Source organism: Canis lupus, chromosome 36 (assembly GCF_011100685.1).
Source record: "Canis lupus familiaris isolate Mischka breed German Shepherd chromosome 36, alternate assembly UU_Cfam_GSD_1.0, whole genome shotgun sequence".
Classification (NCBI taxonomy): Eukaryota; Metazoa; Chordata; class Mammalia; order Carnivora; family Canidae; genus Canis; species Canis lupus.
The window spans coordinates 20,976,397-20,992,543 of NC_049257.1; the positions used below are offsets into that span (position 1 = coordinate 20,976,397).

Sequence of the window (16,147 nt, forward strand, 5' to 3'; positions counted from 1 at the left end):
GTTAAGCATCTGCCTTCGGCTAAGGTCATGATCTCAGGGTCCTGGGATTAAGCCCTACATCAGGCTCCCTGCTCAGTAGGGAGTCTGCTTCTCCCTCTCCCCCTGTGTGCTCACTCGCTCTCTCTCTTTCTCTCAAGTAAATAAATTTTTAAAAAAGGAGTTGGACACTTAACCAACTGAGCCACCCAGGTGCTCCTGCAGTGCCATATCTTGATCTTGCTTCGTAAAGTGTCTGTGGACCCTTAAGAATGAAGACTATAAAACCAGCTACTGTATACAGGATGAGCACTTACCACATATCAGGACTCTGCTAGGCACTCAGCTGACATTGTTTCAAATAATCCACCTGACACTTCTAGATGCTGAACCACTTTACAAGTGAGAAACCTGATGTTTAGAACCTTTAAACAACTTACCCATGGGCATGCAATTAATGCACTGCAAAGCAGGAATTCAAACCCAAACCCAACTCCTACTAGCTGTAAAACCCATGCCCTTAACCACCACGCCAGCTAGAGATTCCTCATTTTCTTGCAAGTTGAGTCTCACTAATCAAAACAGAACATTTTGGACCTATGAGGCATTGGTTATATTAGATCCTTTTGTTTTTAACAACAGTTATGGACCGAAGTTAGTTTTTTTAGGCACAATAGAGACCAAAATCCATTTCAACTCCAAAGAGGTTTTCAAATTCTTTTGCTGCACTTGAATTTCGCTGAATTAAACAAAGGGGCATTGACCTTGAACTGATTTTTCTTTTCTTAGAATGTTTCTAACAGTATTTGTCTCAATGAAATCTTCACAACGCAAAGAAAAGAAGCAAAGAATCTGACTCCTGCTATTTAAAGACCTGAGGACAGTTCATCCAAAGTATTCTTGGAAGACGACACAATTAGAAAAACTGAATTAACACTTTCCATTTAAACATCCCTTTACAATACACGTAACACTTCCAGAACTGGTAAGAGTAGGGTATGGAATATATTACATAGTCTCTTCTAAGAGATTAAGTGACTTGCCAAGATCACATAACTCTAGGTGGTGAATCAGAACTGGAACCTGATTCTTCTGAATTGAGGTCCAATTTTCTCTAAGGAGAACAAGCAGAAGTGATATTTCCAGGATTGTTAATTTAAGTAGAAATGGTGACTACTGGAGATGTTCTGTGCTAGAAAACATACATTTTAGTTAAAATTTGATGTTTTCTATTTACTGGTTAAGATATTAAATAGTATCCCTTATTATCGTTATATAATTACAGGATTGTGGTATTATGATCATTTTGTAATTTGTTACAAAAGGGTGACTTGTTCATGGAATGATAAAAATGAGTACCAAATTTCAGATTATGGTCATTGTCATTTTAATGGATGTCCTTGGCCACATTTAGGACTGATGCAAGATGTCTTTCACAATATCAATTATATGACACTTTCTTAAAACTTCGGCTTCAGTCCATTATGGCCTATTTTGGAGGGAAATACGTAGCACATGTTATATTAGGTCCTCATTTCCTATTTTGAGAAAGAAAAGAATCATTTAATATGAATGTGAGCTTTTTATGTACATAAAATGGTTAAGAGAATTATGTTGAGTGATGGAACATAGCACTTAAAGATTTACACACTTCAAAGAGAAATGCATTAGACATGTTAATATGCCTAAATGCACAAAAGGAATTTAAATATGACAATTAATTTATCACCTGTTGACAAATAACATTTTCTACTTAATGTTAGAGGAAAAAATATTTTTCATGAAGTGGCCAGTTCTAATAAACATGCCAAATGTGCCTATAAATAAAAGGTGATAATGTTAGTCAGCATCTTATAAACTCTCTGAATTCAATCTACTCTAAGTGATGTGAGTGCTAAAGAGAAGGGTAATAAGAACACAACGACAGAAGGAAGAGCTACAGCTAACTTAAGAGGAGGATGTTCCAGGTCCAAAGACAAAGGCATACGTGTTTTGGCTCACCTGCTTTGCTTTCCTAAATCTGCAATTAATTTTCAAGAGGAAGTTACAAAACATATTTGAGCATTCTCAGGTAGAGACCTAAAATTCCCAGGGTTTCTTAACAAGTGGGGATAAAGGATTTGTTTAGTAGAAGCATTTTCCTTTTAAGAGAAAGTTTATGTTTTGACTACTAAGTATAACTTCAAAACAATCTACATATTTGAAAGCATAGATTATTATTAGCTTTTTGCTAGTGGGTGTCTAATAAATCTAATGAATAAATCAATAAAATTGGTTCCTGGACTATTTTTCTTTTTAAAACAAATATTAATGATTCTCCATATCATGTTATGATCATTATGACTAAGTGTACAATGAACAAATCATTGTGAAATGGAGTTCCCAGAAAAAGAAGGGGGAGAATGAATGATTATTTTAATGTGAGCAGACTACTTATTTCTCAACATTAAGTTCATTATATTTTCTTTTTAAACTTATTCAGAGAAAACCCAGCTCTTCTCTCCTCAATACCATGAAGCTGAAGAGGGAAAAGATGGGTTTTCTCTGAATAACTTTTTCTTCTTCAGTTTCAGAGTATTGACTTAAAAAGCAAAAGTTTCTTTGTCATATACAATGTTTGCCAGGATTTACCTGGATTTTTTAAAACAAAAATTTCTGTTACCTAGCATCCTTTTTGTATCCATAAGACAAGGATAATTGATGTTTCATGATCTTAAAGTGGAAAAAGATTCTTATAAAACATTAAATCAGGAATAGATTATGGTAGATATCATTTTAGAGCTAAGCACACTGTATCATAATTTGAAAATTACCTGAGTTTTGTATACATATTAATATTATTTTTCTGAACAATTGTTGCATCAAGCATGCAAGTAACAGAACTTGAGCTCTTCAACAAAATGGTCATATCTGACGTGAGCCTATCTGGCAAATCTGATAGACTTGATTTGGGATTCTGGTTCTGCTTCTTATTAGTCATGTGACCTTGAACAAGTGATTGCTTCAGTTTCCTCATGTGTAAAATGGTATTGCATTAGTACCCATTCTATAGGATTGTCATAAGGGTAGCATGTGGGCAGAACATTTAGCACAAGATACATACTCCAGGAGAGTAATTAATTAATTACATTGGGTTTACTACTATGGGAAAATGAGAAAATAGGTAATCATGTGTATAGTCAGGGCAAAGCTGAGTGAAAATATTCTCAGATGGGCTCAACACAGGGAAAGTCACTCTGAATTAAATACTCCATCAGGAAGGAAGGAAGGAAGGAAGGAAGGAAGGAAGGAAGGAAGGAAGGAAGGAAGGAAGGAAGGGAGGGAGGGAGGGAGGGAGGGAGGGAAAGGAGGAGGGAGGGAGGGAAAGGAGGAGGGAGGGAGAGAATCAGGGAGGAAAAGAAATGCCCTGACCTTACCCTAAAATAAGTAAAAAACAATGGTTACTCTGAGCAAGAAGATAAATTTCCCTCTTCACATAGTACTGAAGAAAGTGAGCATTTCATATAAACCAGTGGTTTGTGATGAGTTAAAAAAAAAAAAGAACGAAAAGAAAAGAAAAAAAGAAAAGAAAAGAAAAGAAAGAAAAGAAAAGAAAAGAAAAGAAAAGAAAAGAAAAGAAAAGAAAAGAAAATGCTCAATCCCCAATTCACCTAGAGTTGCCAAGGTCACTGCAGCATCTGAGGAGGAGAGCATGTGGGATGCAGAGAGAAGCAGGCAAGCACTATGGATTCAGGCCCAAAGCATCACTCACAGAAGACACAACTGCAGAGAGACCTTCTCCCACTCTGGCTTCAGGCTGTTAAGTGAGCAGAAATGCAAGAACCACTGTCACTGTAGCTTTTCACTAGCTTGTTTATTTACCCATCAAGAACCATAAGGACCTTTACTGCATAAAATGCCAAGTGTGGTGGTAATTGACATCAAACGATCCATGTCTACCAACAAATAAAAGACTAAAGTAATAAACATAGAGAGATGAGTGTTTAATGACCTTCAACAAATTTTTATTGTAAGATCCATAACAGTTAACTATATACACTGACATCTCTGGCCTGGAGCAGTCTCCGTTTTCAAAGTCAGAGGAAGAGGCCCAAATCCTGCCTTGCTACAGTGGCTCATGAAAACTGGCTTGAATGTGTTAGCCTGGAATGGGTTTGCCAGAATTTCTAAGCCCCTGAGGCTTCCACTATATCCATAAAATTAAAATTCTCCACCTTGAGTACGACCTCCCCACCCTACCTCCACCTCCCATATACATTCCTTTAACTTTTTCATAGCTGAATAAAAAATAGGAGTCATCAGATACTTTTCCTTTTTTTTTTTTTTTTTAGGATTTTATTTATTTATTTATTCATGTGAGAGAGAGAGAGAGAGGCAGGCAGAGACACAGGTAGAGGGAGAAGCAGGCTCCATGCAGGGAGCCTGACGTAGGACTCGATCCCAGGTCTCCAGGATCAGGCTCTGGGCTGAAGGCAGTGCTAAACCGCTCAGCCACCCAGGCTGCCCATCATCAGATACTTTTCAACTATTTCTTCTCCAAATCAAGGCATCCAGAGGAAGCATAATAAATACTGTCATTCAAGATACTCCTGGATTTCCATAATCCCCAATCACTGGCTTTAACTTAGCCCTGAGAACACTTGGCTACAATCTGAACTGAATGGCCATTTTGTTGGTGTTAAGTGACAAACTCAGAATGTTTCCTTGTACATAGTATTTTAGTTGTAAACAGAGCATAAATAAAAACAGGAGAAAGCAATAATGGTCCCTCTGTTGAACATCAGAAGTTATGAAATCACCACAGCACAAAGCTAGAAAGGCTGCAAAATTACATTAATTTCCTTTTAAACCTACTGTTTAGTCTTCTTTAGGTGCTGTATGGCTGCATTTAGGTCCATGATCTATGGGCTAGGGCTCAATTTCATGGCTGGAGTCTGACTCTTCACATAGGGACAGGGATGCAGTTTCAAGAACTCATCCAGAACCTAAGGTTCATGGGAATCCCTCTGTTTCTCATCATGACCAAGAGCCAAACTATGCCCAAGACAAATCTAACATAACACACACTGAGTCTCCTAGTGAGTGGGGGCTCTGAGGGAAGAGGTTATTTTTTTCCCCTCTTTGGTGTTGCTCTATAGTAAGTACTCAATAAATGTTCACTAAACTCAAATCTGTGATAATTCTTTGAGAGACTAAATAGAAAAATGGTGATAGTTATTTCCTTCACAGTTTTCAAAATACTAATTAGCTTAGTATGTTAATTTTTTTTAAAAAAAGGATTTCAGTGATTATGAATTCATGTGACAATAACAGTAAGGACTGCTAGAGGAGTATCGGTTTAGAGGAAAAGATAAAAGTATCTTTGCATCTCAAAATCTCTAGTATCACTTTTATAATAATGTAGGCTTTGAGCTTAAACATGACCCAATTTCTTGTGGTTTACTGGCTTCTGTAATTCAAGGAGGGATCTCTCCAAAAGTTGGATAAAGCTTAAGTAGAAGCTCAGCATCATGGACATTCTATTCTTTTGTCTGCCCAGAACAAAATGCTTCTCTAGGAAATGCTCCTAATATGTGTTTCAAAATACAGTGGCTTATATTCTAATAGATCTTACCTCCCACTTAACATTGATCTAGGACCAGACACCCAATCAACTCTGGGCCTGTCATCAAGAAGCCTTCAAGCCATTCTGACTCATTTGGAGGATGACACTTACACCAAATCGGTCAAACTGTCAAGGCTATTTTTCTCCTGAGATAAAAGAACAAGTTTCAGTGCCTCTTTGCCTCTCTGGTAGTGAAATTAAAAATGGAAGTCTAATAGTTGCAGGCTAACATGTCCAAATCACGTAAAGATGCTGCTGTTCAGTAAAAAAGGATGATATTGACATGTAGCAAGAACCAGAGCAGAACCAGGAATGGAGACAGAAGGTGCTGGTGGCATCCCAGCCTCTGGTTCCAGTTATCTACTTCCCTATAATTGATTACATTATATTCCCACTGTAGAGATATAACAGAAACTCAAGAGCTTCAAGAGCTTAGATAATAGCAAAAGTGGTAAAATAAGAGATAGGTTTGTATATTTATTAGCTTTGTTCTTAATAGATTAAATTGCAAGTATATATAATTTTTAGTGATAGCTCTGTTTAATAATCAGCTTGCAAAATTCCTGATAATTTAGCCACTGGGGGATCCCTGGGTGGCTCAGCAGTTTAGCACCTGCCTTTGGCCCAGGGCGTGGTCCGGGAGTCCTGGATCAAGTCCCACGTCAGGCTCCCTGCATGGAGCCTGCTTTTCCCTCTGCCTGTGTCTCTGCCTCTCTCTCTCTCTCTCTGTCTCTCATGAATAAATAAAATCTTTAAAAAAAAATTAGCCATTGGGTCTGGTACAAGATGTATAGTATAAGCACACACCTGGAGCATGGTAACCTTTTACTTGAGTGTTTTTTTTATACTAAAGTTTTAAATTTTTATATAATTAGATCTATCAAAACTTTGTGCCTTCAGCCTTTGGCATTATATTAAAAATATATCCTCCTATTTGAAAATTATTAAAATATTCATATTTTATTCTAGCACTTTCATCTTTCCACAATAAAATACAAAATAAACCACAAAATCTTTAATTTGTCTGAAATTTATTTGCATGTAAAGTATAAAGTAAAGATCTATACCTTCCCCCCAAATGTTAGCCTGTCAAAATACCTTTTATTTGAATAAACTATTCTCTTCTACCTTTATGATATGCTAAAGTCTGGTGAATACTTGGATCTGTTCTACAGATTGTATTCTGGCCCACTGATTTATCTCTATTTTTTATGGCCAGTAAATTACACTGTTCTAATTAGTGAATCTTTAAAATACATTTTATTTCCTTGAGAACATCTCTCCCATTGCTCTTTTCCATTTTTTTCTGGGCTATTTTTGTGTATTATTATTCCCAATGAATTACATAATCATTTTTGTCAGGTTCCCAAAAAATCCCATTAGGATTTTATTGCATTTGCATTAAATTTTTTACTTTTTCACATTATTGAATGCTTCAAAGAACATAACATTTTGTATCTATATTTATACACTTCTATTTCTATTTACTCAAGGCCTCTTTTTATTTCTTATAGTTCATATATATTTTGTTTTGTTTTGTTTTGTTTTGTTTTTTTAATTTAGGTCTTGCACTCTTACTATTTCTACCAATTTTCTATTTTGCTGTTACTGTTAGTGGAATTTCTCATTTTATTCAATCAGAAATTTTTAGTTAAAAATACAAAAGGTCAATTTAAAAAGCTACTGTTTTGTTTACTTAAAACTGTTCATTTTTCTGTCTCTCCTTCTGATTCTAATAGTCTTTTACTTGACTCGTATCTGCAAATAACAATGTTTTTACTTTATCTCCAATATTTATACATCTTATTTCCTTGCCTTGTCTGATTGCATTGGCTGAGCCTGCCAAACGGTACTGCATAATAATAATAAAAGTAGACATCTTTGTGTTGTTTCTTTCTTTTTTCCCACAAATTTTTCTAGCTTTTGTCTTCAGATACTTTTTATTATTTTAAAGTAGTATCATTGGGGTAGTCCGGGTGGCTCAGCAGTTTAGCGCCACCTTCAGCCCAGGGTGAGATCCTGGAGACCCGGGATTGAGTCCCGCATCGGGCTCCCTGCATGGAGCCTGCTTCTCTTTCTGCCTGTGTTTGTGTCTCTGCCTCTCTCTCTGTCTCTCATGAATAAATAAATAAAATCTCTAAAAAATTAAATAAATAAAGTAGTATAATTAAATCCCATATAAAGATTTTATTAAGATTGAATATTATTTTTTACCAAGTGTTTTTCTGCCTTATGAGATTTATATGTTTTTTTTAACGAGTTTTCTAATATTGACCTATCCTTGTATTCCTGAAGCACTTCTTACCCTTAAATCGTTCTTTCAATATTGAATTTACTGTAGCGTAATGACTTTCACAGAACTGATACAAAAAAATATTGATTGATTTACCGATTAACTGACTGGAAAAGGAAAATGAAAGTCACTGATCTTCTCTGTCATTAGGAATTGAAACGGTCATGATTATGTTGTCTTCCTTAGAATAATGAGGAAAACAAGGATCCAAATTAATGAGCTTCAGGAGTGATGAATGCCAAGGATGAAATTCTTTGGATCTCAATTCCTGGGAGAAGATTATCACTGGCTTCTAAAATTTTTATGTCCTGTGACTTGATAAATGTTAAAGCACACTGGATAGGTTAACATCTGAAAAGCAGACCTTCTGTGGGAACCCTTAGGAGATATCACTGTGTCTAAGAAAGTTTAACTGGAAGAACAACTTCAATAGTGAAAATTTCCTCTGGACAGACGGTATCTGCCAAGATACTCCCTTTTGCCCTCCATCCATGGTAAATGGTTTCTCTGCTGCTTCCATGCCTCCAGGAGGGTGACCACCATTTCCTCTCTCAAACCTCCTACCTCCAGGCAGAACTGAGTCCAACCCAAGTAATCTAATATTTAAAGTCTGTAAAGAAATATAGGAGCCTTATCAAGACAACATCCAGCTTTTCACAATCCTGTTGGTCAAGAAACTAACATCTAGCCTCAAATCCTCATATTCTTTCTCTTATAATTAGTGTTTTAAAATTGTCTTGTCAAAATTCTCCCAAAATAATTCTTGGTCTTCCATGTAATCCCCCTCACTAGTAATGAAACTAACTGAGAAGTCACTATACAAAATTCAATTTCCCCAGTTTTCATTCCCTCAGCAAGGCTTTAGTGAGCACCTACTATGTACCAAGTGCCAAAGTAGATACCTTTTAAAGAGGAGTAAGGAGGAGAAAACAAGGAAATATTTAGAATAAAGATGAATCAGACTTGGTTCCTGACGGTGAGAAGTTTGTGGTTTACCTGAGAAGCAAACACTAGAAACATAAAATTATTTCCTAAGGGTACTTTCCACAGATTGTGACTTCAAAATGAGAATCTCACATACGGGAGAATGTTACCTGCAAACACACAATACAAAGCATTTCATGCTATTTGATGTTTATATAGATCATTTTCCAAGAAAATAAAAGTGATTTATATACGTTCCCTCAATATTTACACATCCCCTCAACTGCCAAGGGCCCTGCTTCCCTTCACACACACATAGGGCTTTTATTGACTTCAAAGGGAGCTTGGTGCATAAGGGAGAGACCCACAGAGGCTGAAATGGACACATGCTGCTATTAATCTCAGCACACTTCTCTGAGTTGAGGAGGCAGGAAGTACTGTTGCAGGCCTTTAAAGACAAAGGAATTAGACACAAAGATTAAACAATTTTCTCAGAGCCAAAATGGTTCCTGGGACTTTTGCATAGTGGTAAAATGCTTCAGTTCTGAAGTCAGATTGTTGGGACTTAAATCCTGACCCCAACCCTTATCACTGGTCCAACCTCAAGCAATGAACTTAACCTCTCTGTGGTTTCTTCATTGGTAAGATAGGGATACAAACAATCGCTACCATGTAAGCTTGTCTTGAAGATTAAATGATCAATACATACAAAATATTAGAATACCACACATCACATATTAATCATTTATATGTATCTATAAATATTTTTCTGGCACCAATATTGCAGATTAGCTCCCAGTCATCTGCATAAGAATTAGATTTCAATCACAGACAACCCAGTAATTGAAATCTTAAAGACAGAAGTCACCCCTAAGTCACCCCACTAAATTAGAAATAACAGAACTAGGTCCTAACTAGTTCAGTAAACCTCAGAAAAAATCAGGGTCTCCCGGGGCACCTGGGTGGCTCAGTGGTTGAGTGTCTGCCTTTGACTCAGGTCGTGATCCTGGGGTCCTGAGATTGAGACCCGCATCAGGCTCCCCACAGAGAGCCTGCTTGTCCCTCTGCCTATGTCTCTGCCTCTCTCTCTGTCTCTCATGAATAAATATATAAAATCTTAAAAAAAAAAAATTAGGGTCTCCCTTTGTCCACATTTCCTTACTGTAAGTTCTTTCTTTCCTTTCATTATCCTGGATATCCAAAACCAAAATTTCTTTAGTTGAAATTGCACATTTCCACTGCTGTGTTTCTTCTTCTTCTTTTTTATGGCAAGATCACAAACATGACATAGGGCCTGCAAAGGCTCATTTTGCCCCAGGAAGATTACCTGGCTATTTCCAAAGAGACACTGCATACACATCTTGAGGAAGGAAAGAACATCTCATTCTTATGGCCAAGCTGTAAAAATTTTTTATACTTAAATCAAATCATCAGATCATTCTTCAATTTCAGGTAGTTTCATATGAGATATATTATCTGGTCATGATTGCCAAAAACATCCACACACAAAACAAAACTGGATATGAAAAACCTTGGTCTGTAAAATCTTGCTTCACATCCCAAACAGGCAAGTAGTCATCATGTAGGAATCTATATTATAAATTTATTTCAATATAATATAAGTAAATATAGGGCAGCCTGGGTGGCTCAATGGTTTAGCGCTGCCTTCAGCCTGGGATGTAATCCTGGAGACCTGGAATCGAGTCCCACGTCAGGTTTCCTGCATGGAGCCTGCTTCTCCCTCTGCCTGTGTCTCTGCCTCTCTCTCTCTCTTATGAATAAATAAAATCTTTAAAAAAAATAAGTAAACATAATTTAAAATCCCCCAAATACACTATCTTCTCATCCCCACCACCACCCCCTAAATTAACCTCTATTAACTGGAAGCAAAGCTCATCAGCCTTAAGCAAAATTTAGAATTCAACCTTTTTTGAACCATTTATCTTGCCCTTTTACATGGTTACAGATGGGTACAACTGGCCCCTGCCTGTCTGAACTCAACTGGTGTTGAACTCAGGCCCTTAGCCATTAGCATCAGACTAACTCTGAATTAATCTGATGGCCCAAGTCACAAAGACAGTTTAAGCATTAAATTTGTGTGCCTGGCAGCCTGGGTGGCTCAGCGGTGTAGCGCCACCTTCGGCCCAGGACATGATCCTGGAGGCCGGGATCGAGTCTCACATCAGGCTTCCTGCATGGAGCCTGCTTCTCCCTCTGCCTGTGTCTCTGCGCCCCGCCCCCGCCGTCTCTCTCTCTGTCTGTCTCTCATGAATAAATAAATAAAATCTTAAAAAAATAAAAAATATAAATTTGTGTGCCTGCTTCTTTAGAAACATTTTATTTATTTATTTATTTATTTATTTACTTACTTACTTACTTATTTATTTATTTTCTTTAGAAACATTTTAAATGACATTATCCAGTACAACTACTGGATGAAATGGCATATAATTGATAATATTCTAGGCATCAGTGCTATTAAATTAAGAACACAAAAATTATATTATTTATCTTATTAATTTGCTTAAATGTTGAAGGGCCCTTTGAAATACCTGCTCTGACCCCACTGACCACCCTTGTTTGGGAGCAGCCTGCCTCAGCCTCCAATGTAAGCTCTCAGCATTGATGCTTGTACTATATCATGTCCCTTCAAAACAAGGGAGGACACTGGCCCAAGATGGGCCAATCGTATTTTCTCTCCTGAGAATCTGGGATTGCCTCAGTCAGCCTGGAGAGGATAGGAGTAGAGGAGATGTGAAATCCCCTTTCTGGTCTCTCCCTGACAGGTGTGCAAACAGCATAAAGGGGACTGGAAAACCCAACAAGGGGGACTGCACTGTCAGCAGAACCCGGGATAATATCAGCTTGTTGAAAGAATCACTAGTCTTCCTACAGGAAACAATGGTCTGTGACTGGAGACCTGGCGATGTCACAGGAAGGTGGCCCTGACGTCAGCCTCTCATGAGGCTGTTGAAAACAGGCCAGAGGGTGGGACGGGAGAGAGACACAGCCGGTCACATGCAGGGATGACGTCACCGCGTCAGATGTCCAGAAGGTTGCTCCTTCACCTCCCTGGCTCCTTCTCTGGCGCCACCTTCTGCGCTGAGTATCAGCTTCTCACACACTCTCCCAACATTTAGTCATAAAAAGTGGTGAGTTCACCCCTTTAAGGGATTACCTCTAAATAATTGAAAATGTCACTCCTTTAAAGGGCATTTCCATTTCCACAGGCATTACTCCTGCTCCCATAGTAGTAATACCACTGGTACTAATAGTCCTCCACTAGTAGTAATGATAACTGCTACTGTTTGAAGTTTTCTAAGCTGCCTGCAGGCCCAGCCATCCTCTAGAGACTGCCACTCCCCTCAAATGCTCTCTCCTACCCGGATGTCAGCTCTACCCCAAGCATAGTCTCCAAAAGTCCTCTTGAAATCCCTCACCTTGGATTCACCTCCTTTGTTGACTTTATTCAATTGTCTCTGAATAGGTCCCCTAGGGAGAACTGGGATAGGGAATCACCACCTGGGGATAGAGCTATGGGAAGAGAGAGAAAGTAGAGTAAGAATAAGAACCAAAAACTGATTTCTGGGGAATGCAAAATGTAAGGGATGGTGGGAAAAGAGGAAGAATCAGAAAGAGGAAGAACCAGGAGAAATCACAGGGAAGTCAAGGTGAAAAGATAGCTTTTAGAAACAGGGGATGGGCTGTAGTGCCAGAGACAGAAGAGAGAAGCAGCAGGCAGAGAATGGCAATGGACAGTAGGCCAGCAGCTGAGAGACCTCGGGGTTCCAGCCTTACTCATCTCCAGGCAGGCACAGGACCAAGGTGAGGGCACTGGGGGGTAAGGGACAGTCAGATCAGCCAGCAGGGACACAGAACCCAACAGCGATGAGGAGGCCAGGGACTAAATTGGCCGAATCTAGTCCCAAAGAGTCATCGATATTGAAGTTGCCAAACTGGGAAAAATAAAGTCAATAGCATGTAGAAAATACTCAAAAGACATATTCATCAATGTCACTGTTCTCTCACTACCTGGAAAGGCATAGTTGTAGGCACTTCACACTATCTCAGAGGAGTGCTACTCTGCCTAATATTGATAACAACATCAACATTTTGACCAGGAGAAACCCAGTTACCTGGAATCTTCAGTTAGCCAGAATTTATGATGTTATGCACCTATCCTCCACTTATAAAACGGGAAGGAAATTGTCCCCCAAAATCCAAAACAATACACACATTTTAGATATTCAATCAACAAAGAAATATAGGATCTATACAGATTCAACTCAATCCTGATACCTTTTCTGGCCATATAAAGAACTGGTGTTGGGATAATAACCCTGAAATATAATATTGAACCACTGAAGAAATATTTATGCTAATGTACTTTATTTGACCAAAATTTTATACTTTCAAAAATTCCATTCCACTTTATCTTGTTAACCTTATCAGGCTTAATCAAATCAAATGGAGTAAACTTGGGTAATAGGTAGTCTCACAGCAAGTTTACTTCGGCAATATTAGAGAGAGTCTTGGAAATTCTGTGAGTTGCAGAAATAGAAAATTAAATTACTAATGAAGAAACTAGCCTCATGTGGTCTGAGAAAACATTTTTTTCTTGAAATATTTCATTCCTACACATGACTGTTTTTAAATTATTGAGATAAAAAATGAAAAACAGAAGCAATGAGTTTGAGATGCTTTCTTGTATTCCCCTAGACTCAAAAACAACACATTTAAAATGGTTGAAAGTCTCCAACTAGGGTGAAGAGGTCCTACTGAAAAGTTTGTACCCCTTGACTATTTCACTGCACACATCATTAGGGCTCTATCTGAGGGACATGGGAGAAGGAATTAAACCAGTAAATGGAGAGGCCAAAATTATAATTCATTTCTCCTGATTTCCTTTCTTTTTTATTCTATTTATGATACTGTTTTTTTCATCCATAGACTCTATGAACTAATAATAGACTCTTCCACCAGTAAAACTAAGATGTGTAACTCTGTCACATCATGTTAATCAATCAAACTTTGCATATATCAAGACTGACCCAAAGATTTGTGTATGTAATAAGGAATTAACATATTCAGCTAGAATGCAGAGTGCCTTTCATGTTCTCTCTCTCTCTCCCTCCCCCGCCTCCACATACCCTCAATCAGCTGTTCTGACTAGGGTGCCTTTGGAAGGTTGTTGGACTGTTGACTGAATGTTGACTGTTGATAGACAGATCCCTCTGGGTGCCCAGTAACAGTTGACTCATTCTCCTTTTCCACTGGCCAAGCCATGTTGTCAAAGGAAAGATGGCCAACTATGAGAAAAGAATTGCTCCAGGAAAGGGCATACGTGCAAAGGGCAGCTGTTTCCCTTCTCTCTCAGGACATCCAGGTGCCATTACTAAATTTCCTGTATGCCGGGCCCTGGAAAAGTTCACTGACCTCGGGCAGGGGGTGGGGAGACAGGGAACACTTTTTCCTTTCAAACCGTCTTTCTTTACTCTTTGTAACCAGAGGATCACCACTCACTATGTTGTCTTATAAATTATTCCTGTAAGATTTATAGCCATTTCTATGCTTCAAGTCAAACATTCTTTTAAGGCCAAACAGAGTAATTTACTGGATTTGTGTCTCTAAACAATCTTATAAATAGTCGCTCTCTAGTTCAAGGTGAATAACAGTCGGTGGCAGGCTAGCATCAAAGAATACTGATTGCAATTCAATTTTATTACCTTTGAGGATTCACCCTGAGGAATAGGGCAGACCGGTCAAAAATCTATAGGCTGATCATTGTGGGTCTGTATTGGAAAATCCTTTCCAAGTAAACACCTCCCCTATAAGGGTTTTTGCCTCCTCTCTTCATTGATAACCGTATATATTTTTTTCTTTCCTGGAGAAACCAAGATGACAGTGTTGCTAATCATACCTGCAGTTATGGCTGAGACAGGCAGTGCAAGTTCTTTCCAGCCTGCTTGCACATAAAGCCTGATCTCTAGGTTGTGCCTGCAAATGCTTTTTCAGATCCTGACATACCCGTAAACACCCTCTATCCTTGACACCACTGCAAATGGAAATGAACACAATTTAATGCCATTACAGCTTCTTCTTCTTGATAATTTCACCTGCTATGTAAAGCTTACATGAGATGCTGGCAAGATTTTCAGGAAACTAGATATTCTATCTGGGCACAATTAACTCTCATAGTTCTAGAAATATACCCATTAGCCTATGATCTTTGCTTTGGCAGGCAGTTCGGTAACACATGGATACCAGTTTCTGCTTATTGACTTACCAAAGGACACATAAACTTCTTAATTTCCCCAGAAATATGTGGAGTACTCCAAAATGTGCCATCGGGTAGAGCTACCCCCGAAAAACTTTGGTAAGGTAGTGGGATAATGTGAGGAATTCTAGAATATGAAACTCAACTGTGCCAGTGATTCTCGCCTAAAGGAACACAACAGAAGTAAACTAAGCTCGCATCTGTTTCTTTTTCTTTCATGTCCTTAAAATCGAGGGTAAAAATTTAACTTCTTGTCAAACGTTCCTTTCTCTCATTATCTCTCTTTTCAAGTCAGAAGCACTTCCGACTTTAGCGCTTCTCCAGGGTCAAACTCTGCGTTCAGTAAACAAGATTTTGCCAAACGTGCATGTGTACTGCCTTAGCAGCTAGATGCTAAGGGAAAACGAAGGGTGAGAAACCGGAAATGAAGTGCAAATGGAATTGTAATGTCTGTTATTGGTGATGTCTGAGAGAGAAACCAAGTCATTACTGTGGGGTGCAAGGGATTTGTGTTAATGTAACAAGTAGGTAAACTTTATTAAAACTACCTTTCAGCTTCCGAAGAATGCTACCGCATTAAGGCCAGCTACCTTAATGTTCATCCTGTTATATTGCTGGTTGCTATGGCAATATCCTCCTAGGTATTTGTAAGGTCACAAAAGGAAGAGCTAACCCTCTTACTCCTGGAATAACTAATGTGGTTCTGTTACTTGCTTGATGTAAATGGTCTCAAGTGACAGCCAACTGTACATATAGTCAATTACAACTGCTCAAAGGAAATGATTTGTTGTAACAGCCGCTGTTCAACCTCTGTGACATCAATGTTTCTATGGAAACAGTTGCCTATTGCACTGCTTTGAATTGAGTATTGATCAAACTAGGGCCAACACTATTTCAGAGACTTGCTACTTTACTGTGTGGCAATTTACGATAGGAACTCATAACATCACTGTATATTTCAAGCCCCAAGGAACCAATTTAGCAGACAGTTACAGTAGAATATTAACAGAGGTCAATAATGGAAGTCTGATTATAGTCCTAGGACAATTATTCAATGCTTTTGTTGTCTGCC

The 16,147-nt window shown here is 38.3% G+C and overlaps 1 long non-coding RNA gene across 1 annotated transcript; it reads right to left on the reverse strand.

The window, feature by feature from the left end:
• Window positions 1-1,397: 1,397 nt before the first annotated feature.
• On the reverse strand, window positions 1,398-15,160 carry LOC119867838. Its single transcript, XR_005384775.1, has 3 exons — window positions 15,085-15,160; window positions 3,627-3,772; window positions 1,398-1,514 (listed from the first exon to the last, which is right to left on the reverse strand). It is a non-coding gene; the product is annotated as an uncharacterized LOC119867838 (long non-coding RNA).
• Window positions 15,161-16,147: the final 987 nt, after the last annotated feature.